This window comes from Sus scrofa, chromosome 15 (genome assembly GCF_054392235.1).
Source record: "Sus scrofa isolate SSC_HxYL_T2T_F1_AM1 chromosome 15, Sscrofa_HxYL_maternal_Yorkshire_Landrace_v2.0, whole genome shotgun sequence".
In the NCBI taxonomy this organism is placed as follows: Eukaryota; Metazoa; Chordata; class Mammalia; order Artiodactyla; family Suidae; genus Sus; species Sus scrofa.
The window spans coordinates 124,111,246-124,128,481 of NC_139397.1; the positions used below are offsets into that span (position 1 = coordinate 124,111,246).

A 17,236-nucleotide genomic window follows, 5' to 3' on the forward strand; every position below is an offset into this window, starting at 1 on the left:
CAGGAGAATGATTGAATAGAGAGTTTCAAAACAGAGAGATGTGGTATATAGCCTCCCATGCAGTGGAATGATCTAGTGAGATAAGGAGTAAAGATTGCCTCTGTATTTACCCATGAAATACTCTCTGATGGTCTAAAGGCAGCATTTGTCAGTGAACATCGGGGCAAAAACAGGATTATAGTGGGCTGGGGGTGATTGAGAGGAGATGGTGTGGTGATAGCCGTACTCATTGGGAAAGTTTGAGTCAGAAGGAAAGAGAGCTAGCATAGTAGCCAGAAGAAGACATTGGGGGTCAAAGAAGGGGTTTTTAGGGATACTAGAGCAAGTGTTAGGCTAAGAGATGGAGCTGATAAGAGGGAGAGTTGAAGATACAGAAGAGAGAGGACAAAACTTATGTAACTAGGTCTGAGTGAAGATAGAAGGGAGTGAGATCAAGAACACAAGGGCAGAACAGGGGAGACAGTTCATTCCTAACTTGTGTGACGGTACTAGGGTGTGTTATAGGCAGGTAGAGATTGCTTTGCAGGAGGAGGGATGGAATTCAGGAAATACATCTCTGAAGATGTCCTTCATCTAGGAGATGGCCTTTTCTGCCATAGGGATTGGGATGGAGAGGAAGAGGGAGTTGCGGCTTGAGGAAAATGAGGAAAGTTTAAGCTAATGCTGAGAAAAATGGGTGAGGAAGCTCACTAAGATCATGTTAAAGAATTTATGAGCAATCTTCATTAGAAGTCCTATGTTATGTGTTGGTCTTAGTGTCACTGTCCCTGATGGTGTTTTATTATTATTATTTTAACCTGGAGTGTTCCACCAACTCCATCACCGCCGTGTGTGAGGGAGGAAGGCAGATTGTGGTATGGATCAAGGTTCAGTTTTTCTGGTGGTAACTCAGAGGAAGAACAGGGGAGGCAGGGATCTTTGAATACTTGTGAATAACTCAGGTGGTTAAGTAACAGAATCCAGTCTGAGTAGGAAGGGACATGAGGTCAAGAGAGGCTTCTGGACTGGGAAAAAATGGAGGTCTCTGTAGAGAAAAGTAAATGCAGTGAGAGGGAGACCATGAAAGCTGTAACCACATGGTATCTCCTCTGTGCAGGGTCCTGAGCCTTCTGAGTGCAGTGTGTGTGCAATACTTGTATGACCTCCAGACATGAGGGAATTGGCTAAGAGTAAGACAAGCGTTGGCCCGGTGGGTCTCTAGTTTAAAGAACTTTCAATGGCTTGAATCAACTAAAGTCCGATTCAGTAGAATAAACTTAAAGAGTCAAGAGAGTTTTAAAATCAGTCATGGAGGAAGAGCTTCTGGGCAACGAGAGATCTCATTTCTGCCAAAGGGGGTCATTGCCACACTACTTACAACAATTTTATTTTATTTTGTTATTATTATTATTATTATTATTATTATTATTATTATTATTATTTTGGCTGTGTCCATGGCATGCAGAAGTTCCCAGACCAGGGTTCAAGATTCCAGGGTTCAAGTCCAGGGTTCAAGACCTATTCCACAGCATTGACTGGAGCCACAACAGTGACAATGCTTGATCCTTAACCCACTGAGCTGCCAGGGAACTCCTTTACAAAAATTTTAATTTGTTAAGGAAGGGAAGGGGAAATGCTATAGAGAAAGTATGTGGGCTCAGTGAAGGAATGAAACAAAGATATTAACATAAACTAGTAAAAATGGTAGCCTTGGAATCTGAGTGGTTAAAGACCTCACCAGGCCTGGACTGCCAGCTTGTGAAGACTGCCCCAATGTGAATTCCTAAGAGGAGAGCCTTTTTGAGTCTGTGCTTTCACAAATTGAATGAGTAAGGCCTTGGTGTGCTGAAACATCTCATGGCAGAGGTGCATGTTTTATCTATTTGTTCAACAAATGTTGAGTGAGCGCCTGCTGTATGCCTACAATTGCTTTAGGTACCACTGCTGCTGGGAATGAGATGGGCAAAGTCTCTGTCTCCCCCAGTGGAGCTTTGTTCAGGGGACGAGACAGACAGTGAGCCACTGAATAAGGACAAGGGCATTGAAGAACATACGGCTGGGCTATGGGATGGGGAAGGACTTCAGTTGGGGTGGCCAGTGTGTTTTAGAGGTCACAGAAGCCAGAGGTCTGCCTGTGTAGACACTGAGCTGAGACCTGATTGTCCAAGATGAGAACCACATGCAGCGGGAAGGTGAAGGGCCTGTGAGACAGCAGCTGCTGAGGAGGATGTGGAATGTTCAGGAAGGACTGAGACTGGTGTGACTGGAGTGCAGTGCTGGGCAGGGGATGGTGGGAGATGGAGGAGGTAAGATCAGAGAGGAAGCCATGTGGTCAGACCGTGCAGGGGCCGTTGTCCACGGTGAGGCGTTTGGGTGAAATGCACTGTGGGTGCAGTAAGCATGGGCATCACACCATAGGCTTTACATTAATTTTTTTTTTTTTGTCTTTTTAGGGCCACACCTGCAGCACATGGAAGTCCCCAGGCTAGGGGTCAAATTGGAGCTGTAGCCACCAGCCTCTGCCACAGCCAGAGTGATGCCAGATCCGAGCCACATCTGTGACCTACACCACAGCTCACAGCAACGCTGGATCCTTAACCCACTGAGCAGGGGATCAGGGATCGAACCTCACAGCCTCATGGATACTGGTCGGGTTCTTAACCAGCTGAGCCACAGCAGGAACTCTGAATTTACTTTTTTTTTTTTTTTTTTTTTTTTTTTAGCCTGAAAGTCCTAGCTGTGGTTTCAGAGGACCTTTGGTCATATTCCTTCCAGGATACTCCCCTTTTCAATTTGTTTTGATGCTTTTGGTTACAGAAGGTTTCAAAAGGATTATGAGATTGACAATTCCTAATGTGTATTGATCCTCAGCGGTCCCCAAGGATTGTCTGAGGATTGTCTCTCTGATATGTGTGATTGGAATTATGCCATATTACCTATAATCAGATTTGCTGGTGTCTTCAGCAAATGTGAATTGGGAATAACTGCGATCAGAGCTACGTAATGGTTGAGCGCTTTGGTTCTGGAGTCAAACAGAGCTGGGTTTGAATCTGGAGGCTGTCACTTACTAGCTGTGTGACCTTGGGCACATTTCTTCTTTTTTAGTAGTAGCTTGAGGTGCAGTTCACACGCTGTAAGATTCACTACTTTAAAGTGACCCAGTCAGTGGTTTTTATTATACTCTCAGAGTCATTCAGTTATTACTACCATCTAATTCTAGAACGTTCTTGGTGGCCTAGAAAGAAACCCCTGGACCTACGGCAGTCACTCCCCATCCCTCTCTCTCCCAAGCTTCTGGCAACTGCTCATCTACTTTCTTCTGCTATGAATTTTCCTATTCTGGACATTTCGTATAAATGGATTTATACGACTTGTGACCTCTTGTGACTGGCTTCCTTACGTAGTGTAAGGTTTTCAAGGTTCATCTGTATTGTAACTGAGAAACGTGCCATTGTATGGATATATTCTTAGCCTCTTAAGCTTTAGTTTCCTTCTTAGGGTGTTGTAAGGACCAACTGAAATAATGTGTGGTACTTATTTGTGTCTGCTCATTGGAAGGGCAGGCTCTGCTCTGTGGACTGAATTCCCCCTGAAGCTTCTCCTGAAGCTTTAACCCGCAATGTGACAGCACTTGGAGACAGAGCTTCTAAGGAGGTAATTAAGGTTAAATGAGGTCATACAGTGGAGCGCTGAGCTGATAGGATCAGCGTTGTATGGAAGCGACCCTGGAGAGCTTGCTCTCCTCACATGGCTCTCTCTGCATGTGAGCACACAGCAAGAAGGCAGCCGTCTGCAAGCCAGGAAGGGAGTCCTCTCCAGGAATTGAATCAGCCAGCACCTTGTTCTTGGATTTCTAGTCTCCAGAAGTGTAAGGAAGACATTTCTGCTATTTAAACCACCCAGTTTATGGTATCTTGTAATCACAGCCATATTTGTATTAATGCTTAATTATTATTACCACAGCAAGGCAGTCACTGGGCTGGGAGTAGGTGGATTCAGGATTGAAAAAGACAGTCACTCATCTCATGGAGCTTATTATGATCTAATGAGAAAAGCACAAGTCTTGGCTTTGGTATTTTTTTTTTTTTGTCTGACTTTTGTATATGAGGGTGGTATGTTATGTATTCTTTCTCCTGTGGATGCTGGACTGAAGAGAAAACTGGAGACAGTGTGGCAAGCCAAGGTAGGTATGCATTCAAGGTGATGAACACTAAGAATTCCAACAATGCACTTCTGTTGAGTTGAAAACATATTTTGATGTGTTTGGTCCTTCTCCAGTTGTCCTACAGCTGCTTAGCAGAAGCCTATTAAAAACATGACAAGACTTGTAAGTCATTAACTATTTTATTCTCCATCTGATTGTATCTGATGTGAATGCTGAGGCCTTCAATACGCTCTCCTGTCTATTGTGAAGTGAAATCTGTGGGATCTTTCTGGCCTCTGCCTGGTGCAGAGAGGGAAGAAATCCTAGGGTGTGTTAGGTACAAAGTCTTGTTGGTAAAAATGGCAGAACACCTACTCCAGGGAGAGAATAAGGGGGTCTTACAAACCTCTCCTGTACGTTTTTCTTGAACAGTGTCTGGGAGAGCTCTGATTGGGTGAAATCAGTGTAAGACATCTGTATCGAATAGCTGTATCTTAGAACTAAGGAGAGGATCTAAAACTTGGAGAGTAAGGACTTTGTTTCACAGGACCAAGGGAACCAAGAGAATCAACTTTGATTTTGGACCAAGGATGAAACGCTAAATGCCTTATCATTATTGTCAAACATGTGCCAAGCTAAAAGAATTGTGCACGTGTAATTGTCAGTTGTCTATGGTTTGCACTCCATACTGCAGTGTGAGCAGAGGGTTCTGTCGTGAAGGGGCCACCCTAGGAGAACTGCAGGGGAGGGTTTTGGAGGAGCAAGTGTGGTCTCTGGAGGACACTCTTCTCAATCTCTCCATTTCCCCGGGAGGGTAGAGGCTGAAGAACAATTCCCAGGCGATACTGGATAAGGAGGGCACCACAGGAGATGTGTCACCCTGCCTTGAGGACCACTCTTAGTTCCTCCCTGCATGCTCATCTCAGCATCTGGGAGAAGAGGACCCCATAGAAGCTTTCTCCTTCTTAGGGAAGTTCTAGTGAAGGACTTCTTTTTATCAACTCTTTAAACCTTCTCTCTACCACTTCTTGTTTCTCTGTAGGGGAGGAAGAGCAATCGGGCAAAGCCTGACATCCACTGGGCCATGAGTTAGGGTTACTTTATCTAAAATGATGGAATGAGGCTTGAGAGCTTCTCAGGCTAAAATATCTGCTCCTGGGAGAGATAAGGAATCCCTTGGTGCTTCTATATCGACTCAGACCAAATATTCAGGTATTTGCTGTTGTTACTCTAGCTCCTCTGCTTGGAACAGAGTAGCCAGGTCAAATCTGATGCCTCTGTAGACTCACTGGGAAGCCCCTTTATTCTTAGGTTCCAGCCACAGCCTTCAGTCTCACTTCATTAGGAGAATTGTATTCGGAGGTCAAACCTTGTCTTGGCCCCGTCCTTGGTGTACATTTTGTATTGACTAGAACGTGGAATGGTAACTTGCTTCTCAACAAAGGTTAAACTTCTCATTGTATGTAATCACACGTGGAGTCTAAAAAATGAAAGGAATGCGTACAACAAAGCAGAAACAGACTCACAGATACAGAGATTAGTGGTTGCCAGGGGTGTGGGGGGAGGGCAAGATAGAGGTGGGGGATGAAGAGGCCCAAACTACTATGTACAGAGTGAATAAGCTACAAGGATGTATTATATAACATAGAGACTATAATCATTATCTCATAATAACTTTAAATGCAGTGTAATGTATACAAATATTGAATCATTGTGTTGGATACTTGAAACTCATATAATAATGGAAATAAACTGTATTTCAATAAAAAAAGGTTAAGGCCTCTGTAACCTTCAATAAATTCAATGGAGAGACATTGCTAGATTTGAGTCATCCCTAGATTGGGCCTTAGGATATATATGTAGAGAGTGATGACATTTGTGGTTGGGTCACCAAGAATTTCAGAATAGGAAAATCAGTGCAGCATCCTCGGTTCAGAGGAGTGCACAGACCTCAACTACAACCCTCGTCTGTGCAGGGATCGTTGCTTCTCATCTATGCAGGGATCGTTGCCTTGACGCGCAGTGACGTTTCCCTTCACCCAGCGGTAGTGTTCAAGCTTTGTACTAATGGGTCAGGAGAATGGTAGGGTAGTGTGAGGATTCGGATGATTGAAGTGGTCTTAGCGTCTCCGCATGGAAAGGGATCACATTGAAGAAGTGTCGAGTAAGAATAAAAGTATGGGAGTTCCCAATGTGGCTCAGTGGGTTAAGGACCTGATGTTGTCTCTGTGAGGATATGGGTTTGATCCCTGGCCTCCCTCAGTGAGTTAAGGATTCAGCGTTGCCATGAGCTGTGGTGTAGGTCACAGATGTAGCCCGGATTCCGTGTTGCTATGGTTGTGGTGTAAGCTGGCAGCTGCAGCTCTGATTTCCACCCCTGGCCTGGGAACTTCCGTATACTGCAGGTGCAATTGTAAAAATTAAAAAAAAAAAAAAGAATGACAGTAGGATGAACAGGTTGAAGTAATACATCCAGTACGGTCTGGATTTGGGATAAGATCTTTGTTCTGATTTTTGAGGAGCCAGGGGAATTCAATTTAAGATAAATATCTAGAAAATGCTGATTTAAGGAAGGATATGCACATAGTAATTAGCTCATTAAAAATAGTTCATGCAGTGCTTTTGAAAGAAGAAAACAGCCGTATTGATGTCGTTTCAGTTAGATTAAATAAAAACTCTGACCTTTGTGCCAGTTAGCATGGTTAATTCATTCTTTCTTCAGAGCTGTGTAAGAGTCCCTTCTTTCCGAGAGCCCACAGTAGAGAGAGCAGATGAAAAAGTATGCAGATTGTATTAAATGTGATCAGAGTTACTTGAGAGGCCTTGGTGCTGAGAGGTTTTATGGGGAAGATGGGATTTAATATTTGTGTTAAAGGATGTTGTCTTGGTTTTGATTCCCCTGGTAGCAGAGCCTGAGATAAGAATTCCAGGAAATATCTTTAGGGAGCCAGGGAATGAGATGTGGAAGGGAAGGGAGCTAAAAAAGGGTGATTTCCCACATGCCCAACTGGGGCTCATTCCCACTGAGGAAACCCTGGGAGCCATGGATTCATCCTCTAGAACATGCCAGAATATTTTCCGACGGAGGAGCAAGGAAGTTGGAGTTTTGTCCACCCTCTGCCCGTCTATTGTTGACTGAGAGCTCTTTCTGCGAACAGTAACTCTTCAGTGTATCCCTCATGCCTCCTGGAGGGTAGAAAAAAGCCAAGACTCAGGTATTTCTAGTCACCTGTCTTCAGCGTGTTAAGGTGGCTGCTGAGCTCACGTGGGCAGGACATATCAGAGTCTGTCACGGATGCTTCAGTGTGAAAGGATGTGAGAGGAAGAAAGGCGCATTGCATGGGGGAAATGGCAGAGCAAGGGTTTGGGAGCAGGAGAGCCTCGAACTCCTGGTATGAATGAAGGCAGAGAGAACCCCTCTGCTAAAAGAGGCTTGAACCATTGAGCAGCAGATGGAAGGCAAGCTGCCTGTTTGGAGTCATTGGATTCAGAGGAGGAATTTCAGTCTCCTTCTGTTGAAAGTTTTTTCAGCTCTGCAAATTTGGAGATTTGAACTTAAAATTTGGTTTCTAAGAAGAAACATGGGGAGGAGAAACAGGCTTCCTGCCCCATTTTCCTTTTGTGAATGAATAGGAGCAGGAATTTGGAGCTGCGGCTGATGAGTGAGGCAAATCCCCCTATCCTATAGCCCAGTGGGGGCCGGGGGCGGTCTTGTCTTAGATCTTGGCTTGTGAGTTGGTTTGACTCCTGACCTAGGGCTGGCTGGCCATGTGTGTCATTGTGACACCCACTTCTCTCCTGCTATCTGCCCATCAGTCTTACAGCTGGAGTTTCTCCACCCATCTGAGAGAGGGAAGGCACTGGCTTTTCAGAATTCAGGCTTTTGGTCTTAAACTTGCTGCCGAAGCTGCCAGCGAAGGCATGTTTTCTGGGTTTGAGTCTCGAGGAGTTAGAAATGATGAGAAACATTGCTTTCCATTTCAGGATTCTGTGTCTTTAAGATGCTGCTAATGCATAGGCTAAAGGCTTTGTTCTCCTAACTTCAGGGGTCTGTAGAAGGAAGGATTTCTACAACAGTAGTAAAGATGGTGCTAGACCCAGTGCTAAGCCCTTTACTCATATCCTCTAATCTAAATCCTATCATGAACACTGCCAGAAAGGTGTGCCAATCTCCAGCAACCTGAGGCCTGGTGACATTCAGTCATGTGCTGGAATGCAGCATGGGCCGTCCATCTGGAGCCTTCTTTTGTGGCTGCTTGGATTACAGCCCTGGACCATTGATTTACAAAGAGCTGGGCATAATTCTAATGATTGCTCATCTCTTCACATTAAATGAGAAAAAAATAATTTAACTACTTTAGTCAATTTAAACAATGTAAAGAAAATGCAAATAAAAATCATTAAAAAAAAAAAAAAAACCAATGCAATTTACAGGAAAAAAAAAAGAAAATGCAGAAGGCCCAAACAGGATCTAAAATAATCCTGTTTCTAAAAAAATTTTTATTCCACTGTGGTTGCACCAATTTACATTCACACATGTATGAGGGTTCCCTTTTCTCCGCATCCTTGCCAACCAGCACTACCAGGCATGTCACTCTAACAGGCGTGAAGTGATATCTCGTTGTGGTTTTGATTTATATTAGTTAGTAATATTGAACATTTTTTCATGTACTTGTTGGTTGTCTGTATATCTCCTTTTTTTTTTTCCAAGGGCCACACCTGTGGCATATGGAAGTTCCCAGGCTAGGAATAGAATCGGAGCTGCAGCTGCTGGCCTATGCCACAGCCACAGCAACATCAGATCCTTAACCCACTGAATGAGGCCAGGGACTGAACCCGCATCCTCATGGATACTAGTCAAGTTTTTAATCCAATGAGCCACGAAGGAAACTCCGCCTATTTTTTAATTGGGCTGTAGGATTTTGGCTGTTGAGTTGTATGAGTTGTTTATATATTTTGGATATTAACCCCTTATCAGATATATGATTTGCAAATATCTTTTCTCATTTCATAGGTTGTCTTTTTGTTTTGTTAATAGTTTCTTTTGCTGCATAGAAGCTTTTAGTTTAATGTAGTCCCATCTGTTTATTTTTCCTTTTGTTTGTCTTGCCTGAGGACATATCTCCAGAAAAGTATCACTAAGACTGATGTCGAAGAATATATTTCCTGTACTTTCTCCTAGGAATTTTATGGTTTCTGAAAGTACGTTCAAGTCTTTAGTTCATTTTAAGCTAAATTTTGTATATGGTGTGAGATAATGGTCTAGTTCACTTTTTTTGCCTATGATGGTCCAGTGTTCCAATACTATTTATTGAAAAGACTATCCTTTCTCCATTGTATGATCTTTACTCCTTTGTTGTAAATCGTCGATATATATTGTGAGTTTATTTCTGGGTCATTGCTTCTAGTTTATGGATCTGCATAACTGTTTTCTGTCAATACCATGCTGTTTTTATTGCTATAGCTTTTAAATATAGTTTGAAGTTAGGGTGTGTAATACCTCTAGCTTTGTTGTTTTTTCCTCAGGATTCCTTTGGCTATTTGGGAACTTTTATGGTTACATATAAATTTTAGAATTTTTTTGTTCTATTTCTGTGAAAAATAACCTTGGAATTTTTGATAGGGATTGCACTGAATCTGAAGATTGCTTTAGGTAATATGACCCTTTTTTTAAATAGTTATTTCCCTAGTACAATTTTTTTTTTCTACTGTACTGCATGGTGACCCAGTTACACATACGTGTACACATTCTATTTTCTCACATTATCATGCTCCATCATAAGTTCCCAGTGCTACATAGCAGGATATCATTGCTAATCCATTTCAAAGGCAATAATTTGTATCTATTAACCACAAGCTCCCCAACCACCCCACTCTATCCTCCTCCCTGTTGGCAACCACAATTCTATTCTGCAAGTCCGTGATTTTCTTTTCTGCAGAAAGGTTCATTAGTGCCTTATATTATTATTATTATTATTATTATTATTTTGCTATTTCTTGGGCCGCTTCCGCAGCATGTGGAGATTCCCAGGCTAGGGGTCTAATCGGAGCCATAGCCACCAGCCTACGCCAGAGCCACAGCAACGCGGGATCCAAGCCACGTCTGCAACCTACACCACAGCTCACAGCAACGCCGGATCGTTAACCCACTGAGCAAGGGCAGGGACCGAACCCGCAACCTCATGGTTCCTAGTCGGATTCGTTAACCACTGCGCCACGACGGGAACTCCAGTGCCTTATATTAGGTTCCAGATATAAGTGATGTCATATGGTATTTGTCTTTCTCTTTCTGACTTCACTTGATATGAGAGGTAATATGACCCATTTAACACTCTTCATTCTTCCAGTCCATGAGCACAAAATATCTTTCAATTTATTTGTGTCTTCTTCAATGCATTCTTTCTTCTTCTGTCTTAATAGTTTCCAGAGTGCTAGTCTTTCATCTACTAGTTAAATTTATTACTGGGTATTTTATTCTTTTTGTCGTGATTGTTAACAGGATTGTTTTTTAAATTTCTCTTTCTGCTAGCTCATTGTTATCATTAGAAATGTAAGAGATTTTTACAAAAAATTTTTATAATAGTTGACTTACAATGTTCTGTCAATTTCTGCTGTACAGCAAAATGACCCAGTTATACATTTATATACATTATTTTTTCACATTATCCTCCATCATGTGAGATTTTTGCATATTGATTTTGTATTCTGCAACTTTACTATTGTTTTTGTTATTTCTAGTAGTTTTTTGGTGTGGAATCTTTCGGGTTTTCTATATACAAAATCATGTCATCTGCAACTAGTGACAGTTTTACTTCTTTCCACTTTGGATACCTCTTATTTCTTTTTCTTGCTTAATTGCTCTTGCTAGGACTTCCAAAACTATGTTGAATAAGAGTGGTAAGAGTGGGCATCCTTATCTTCTTCCTGAGGGATAGCTTTCAGTTTTTCATCATTGAGTGTGATGTTAGCTGTGGGTTTGTCATACATGGCCTTTGTTATGCAGAGGTACACTCCTTCTATACCCATTTTATTGAGTTTTTGATGTTGAATCTTGTCATATGTTTTTTCTGCATTTATTGAGATCATCAAGTGGTTTTTATCCTTCAGTTTGTCAACGTGGTGTATCACAATGATTGAATTTTGTTTTTTTTTTGTTCTTTTTGCCTTTTCTAGGGCTGCTTCCCATGGCATATGGAGGTTCCCAGACTAGGGGTCTAAATGGAGCTGTGGCCACCAGCCTATGCCAGAGCCACAGCAATGCTGGATCCGAGCCACGTCTGCAACCCGCACCACAGCTCACAGCAACACCAGATCCTTAACCCACTGAGCAAGGCCAGGGATTGAACCCACAACCTCATGGTTCCTAGTTGGATTCGTTAACCACTGCGCCACAACAGGAACTCCACAATGATTGAATTTTTGGATGTTGAACCGTTTTTACATCCCTGGAATAAATCTCACTTGATTTTGATGTGTGATCCTTTAAATGGATTGTATTTAATTTGCTGATATTTTGTTGAGGATTTTTGCATCTGTGTTCATCAAAGATATTGACCTGTAATTTTTTTGTGTGTGTTGTTCTTGTCTGGTTTTGTTATTAGGGTAATGTTGATCTCATGGAAAGGGTTTAGAAAGCACTCCCTCCTCTTCAGTTTTTGGGAAGAGTTTGGGAAGGCTAGGCATTAAATCTTCTTCAAATGTTTGGTAGAATTTACCTATGATGCTCTCTAGTCCTGAACTTGTGTTTTTTTAGAAGTTTGTGCGTGTGTGTGTGTGTGTGGCTGCACAAGCAGCATATGGAAGTTCCTGGTCCAGGGATGGAATTTGAGCTACAGTTGTGACCTATGCTACAACTGCAGCAACACCAGATCCTTAGCCCATTGTGCTAAACCAGGGATCAAACCTGTGCTGCCATAAAGACAACCAGATCATTAACCCACTGTGGCTACAGGGGGATCTCCTGGAAGATTTTTAATTACTCTTTTAATCTCCTTGCTAGTGATTCATTTGTTCAGATTTTCTATTTCTTCATGATTCAGTCTTGGAATCTGTATGATTTTAAGAATTTGTCTTTCTTCTTGGTTATCTAATGTGTTGATATATAGCTGTTCGTAATATTCTCTTATTATCCTTTGTATTTCTGTGTTCTTATTTCTCCTCTCTCATTTCTATTTTATTTACCAGAGCCTTTTCTTTCTTTTTTCTTAGTCTAGCTAAAAGTTTGTCAATTTTGTTTGCCTTTTCAAAGAACCAGCTCTTAGTTTCAATGATATGTTCTGTTCTCTTTTTAGTCTCTATTTCATTTTTTTCTGCTCTGATATTTATTATTCCTTTCCTTCTGTTGACTTTGAGTTTCATTTGTCCTTCTTCTTCTAGTTCCTTTAGGTATATGGTTAGATTGTTCATTTGAGATTTTTTTTTGTTTTGTTTCTGAAGAAAGGCTTGTGTTGCTACAAACTTCCTTCTTAGTAAAAATAACCCTGTTTTTTGAGCAGACCAGATCATCTATTAGGGGCTGAATTTTGTCCCCCCAAAATTTATAAGTTGAAGTTTTAACTTCCTGGTAACCCAGAATGTAGCTGTATTTGGAGATAAGGACTTTAAAGAGGTGATTAAATTAAAATGAAGTATTTATGGTGGGCCCTAATACAGTTTGACTGGTATCTTTTAAGAAGAGGAAATTTGGACACAGACATATGTGTGTAGAGGAAAGACCATGTGAGGACATAGGGAGAAATCGCCATCTGCAAGTCAAGGAGAGAAACCTCAGAATGAAGCCAACACTGCCCACACCTTGCTCTCAGAATTCTAGACTTCAGAACTATGAGGAAGTAAATTCCTATTGTTTAAACCTCCAGTTTATAGTTCTCTGTTATGGCAGCTCTAGCAAACAAGTACTCTGTCCTTATTCATTTATTGCTTATTTATTGTAGTGAGACAGTCAGTGTTAAGCTGCTGCTTGTTAATGGGTAAGTCTGTTGGTCTCTGATAGCTAAGTCTGCTGCTGTAATTTCCAAGTGCTGTTTTAAGAGGCTGTGGTCTCTTTTGCATTCATGTACTGTAGGAAGGGTAGAACTATTTAAGTAGTTTTGAGAAAGTTTCTGTGATAATAAGATAAAGTGATAATAAGTAATAAGTAATAATAAGATAAAGTTTCTGTGATAATAAGGAATCTTAAGATCCCCAAAGTTGCTGTCAGTATTGATTGCCACTGTACCATGTGCAATATGATGCAGATAAAAATTACTTCCTTAATGTCCTACAGGGCCAGTAGTTTTCTAAGATTTCCAGTGCTGACATGAATGAGTTGCTATGGGGTTTCTCTCCTTAAGGCATCCTTTCCTGTATATTTTTAAACACTTTGATTTCGTAGCACAAGATAGTTCTTTTTGCCTTACTTTCTCTGATAAGGTGAGTACCTGTCAGTTCTCCCTTGGGCATTTCTGTCGGAAGAGATAAACCTATATTAGATGCTTAGGATGATATCATTATCACTTGCTTTTGATGACCCATCTTTAAGCTGGTAGATCAGGTCCAGAAACTCTTAAAATTTTTAAAATGACTATTGCTTAAATGTTAATAGATTCTAGTTCTATTTGTTAAGGATAAGTATCTGACTTACTTTCCAAACTGTTTGAGGATGATGTCCATAATTAAAGACAGAACACTGTAAACCAGCTATAATGGAAAAAATAAAAATCATTGTATAAAAAATAAAAATAAAATAAAATAAAAAATCACAATTAAACCATTGCTATTTATGCAGATTCTTGATTTCCATAGGTAGATGAGATCTCCTGTAACTCTTGGGTGTTGAGTGCCGTCTTCCTGTGTAAGACCCAATCATGTCTGTTGACAACAATAATTATTATGGGTAAATGGGACCCAAGGAAATTAAACACCAGACTGAGGAAATCTGGAGGGCCTTAGGAGCCAGACTTAGATTCTCTTAGTCTTCAAGAGAGGAGAAGACTGTGATTGCCCAGAAATGAGCTGTGGTGACAGACTCTCACACTTAAAAGAAATAAAAAACAGACATCTAAGAATTTCTAGCAAAATCAAAGGGATCTAATTGCCAATAGGATAATATAACATTGTTTTTTCTTTTTTTCTTTTTATGGCCCACACCTGTGGCATATGGAAGTTCCCAGGCCAGGGGTCGCATCAGAGCTGCAGCTGTGGCCTATGCCACAGCCACAGCAACACTGGATCTGAGCTGCATCTGTGATCCACACCACAGCTTGTGGCAGCACTGGATCCTCACCCCACTGAGCGAGGCCAGGGATTGAACCTGTATCTTCAGATATACAGAGGTAAATCAGGTCCTTAACCCACTGAGCCATAACGAGAACTCCTAGCATTTTTTTTTTTTTTATTAAATCTAAGCCTATGTATTGAATTAAGAGACGATTTCTTGACTGATGGATTAAAGGAAACCCTTTGTAGGTATCCAACCCCATACAGAATGTGGGCAGATTAGACTTGAACTTGACTCATTCTTCAGACTACTTCTTGGTCTTTTGAAGACAGTTTAATGATTAATGAAAAATTGCAGTAGAAATTAATTTTGACAAAAAATTGAAAAGCACAGAGAATTAGCTGTTATAAGGCATGATGAGTTAATTACATTAGTTACTAAATTTAGATCTTACTTTTGTGACAGTTAAGTGAGAAAGGCCACATACTGGAGTGTATAATTTCTGTTATCTGATAAAAGAAGTTTGTCTGTATCAGGGAGAAGTTTAGCCCTTTGGTGTTGATGTAGCAGGACACTCAGTAGCATAACAGTTAATGTCTGCAACCAGGATTTTGTGAATGACCAGAAGTGTTACTTAAATGAACTTCTCATATTGACCTTCCCTTTTAGCCAAGTGCATAAAGTACTCTCTAACCTCAGTGGGTTGATGGATAGATTTCTATTGATTGAAGCCTTTTATGAACCATTTCAAGCACTTTTTATTTCCAAAGTGTTTATTGAATACCTGCTAAGTGCCAGACAATGTTGAAGCTGCCAGGGAGAAACCCTTCCCTCATAAAGCTTGCAGAATAATGGAGGATAAAGACAAGTCCACAGGCATGTAAATTACATGCTGAGAGGTGCCATGGTGGGGAAAATTGAGGATGCTTTTATGCCCTGTAGGAGGGGTGGGATTGACTAGGAAGGCTAAATGTTTACGGAGCTAAATGTCTAAACTCAGACCTAAAGTGTCAAGAGTTAGTCAGACAAAGCCTTGACAGTTAGAAGGTGAGGGCCTGAAGATAAAAGCAAGAGAGGTGGGGCATGAAGTGAATGCAGTCTTGGAAAAATTAATGAAACCACACAGCAAGTTGGAGGAAAAAATAGAAACTTTTTCATTGCAGGATGATATGTTTGGGGCAGCTTTGTAAGTACATGCCTAAAAGTACCACCAGTTGCTATTTTTTAAAGGATTTTTCTTTTTTAAATTTATTTTTTTATCATTTGTCTTTTTAGGGCCGCACCCATGACATATGGAGGTTCCCAGGCTAGGGGTCTCATCGGACCTACAGCTGCCAGCCTGCACCACAGCTACAGCAATGCCAGATCCAAGTCTGTGACCTACACTACAGCTCATGGCAATGCTGGATCCTTAACCCACTGAGCGAGGCCAGGGATCAAACCTGTGTCCTCATGGATGCTAGTCAGATTTGTTTCCACCCAGCCACGATAGGAACTCCAGGATTTTTCTTTTGTAAGCAATAAGATTGTTTTTCTCCTGCGTGTGTATCAATCCCACTCCCCTAGGAACTGTGGGTAGGAAGGTTAATGAAGTCTACATTCTTCTCATCACCTGGCTTTGATGTTTTTTGCTCTGAATAAATAGTAATTGCTGTTTAAGTACATCTCAGCAGAATTTTATTTCAATAGAAACGGTCCATGTTCCTCCCCATGGAACCTGCACAGAGGAAGTGACAGACGAGGGAAGCACAACTGACCTGCTCATGGGTTGGATTTCCTACAATCTGCTTCTGACGAATTGGCTCTTCTGTGTATGCTTTTCATAATAAATGGAATGTTATTTCATGTACTCTATCCTGGCAGTTTATTTTATGCCATGTTTTGACTTGTAATTCATTAAATACTTTTTTCCTGCTCTTAAAAAAAAAAAAAAAAAAAAAAAAAGAATCGCACAGTGAGAGAGCTGGCGTCAGAATTCAGGACTACCGACTGTCAGAGCCTTTGAGAGTTGAGACTTTTTCAGTATAAAGTAATCTCATTGAAGTTATGTTTCAAAAGCTCCCAAAGGTGAACCTTAGATATAAATAAATAGAAAAATAAATTTTGTATCACTTGCCTTTTACATCTTGCTTTACTTTCACTACTCCTATTTTTTGCCTAAATCAAGTCCCCCAAAATAATTTACTGTTTTCCTCTAGATACTGTAAAAATTTATATAAAGTAAGGGTTTGACTTCAGATTAAAGGGCTTATTAAGATCCTTGGCCATCATCTGCTGCTAATAAGAATTTATTATTTTCTAGAACCAATTTTATTTTCTGTGTCACTTTATTTATTTTAAAAATTTTATTGGAATATAGTTGACTTACAAAGTTGTGTTAATTTCAGGTGGACAGCAAAGTAAATCGGTTATACATATACATATTTCCATTCTTTTTCAGATTCTTTTCCCATCCAGGTTACACCATACTGAGTAAATTTCCCTGTGCTATAGAGTCGGTCCCCATTACCCGTCTATTCTGTATCTCATAGTGTGGGTATGTCAATCCCACTCCCCTAATTTATCTTTCCTCAACATTTCCTCTTTGGTAAACATAAGTTGGGTTTCAAAATCTTTGAATCTGTTTCTCTTTGGTAAGTAGAATCAATTTTTTGATGATTCACAGACTAGAATCATTGTGTAAGATCATTTTCCCTAATCTTTAAAAATTAATTGTGATAAAGTTGCCAATATTCAAATCCAAACTAGGGTTTATTATGATTTGTTTATAAAAACGTTCCCCCCCCCTTTTTTTTGTCTTTTTGCCATTTCTTGGGCTGCTCCGGCGGCACATGGGAGGTTCCCAGGCTAGGGGTCTAATTGGAGCTGTAACCACCAGTCTATGCCAGGGTCACAGCAACGCAGGATCCGAGCCA

General features: G+C 40.8%; 1 protein-coding gene across 5 annotated transcripts in view; it reads left to right on the plus strand.

Annotated features, from left to right (window-relative positions):
• ADAM23 (ADAM metallopeptidase domain 23) overlaps positions 1-17,236 on the plus strand; it is a 190,915-nt gene that overhangs the window by 43,124 nt on the left and 130,555 nt on the right. The window lies entirely within an intron of this gene.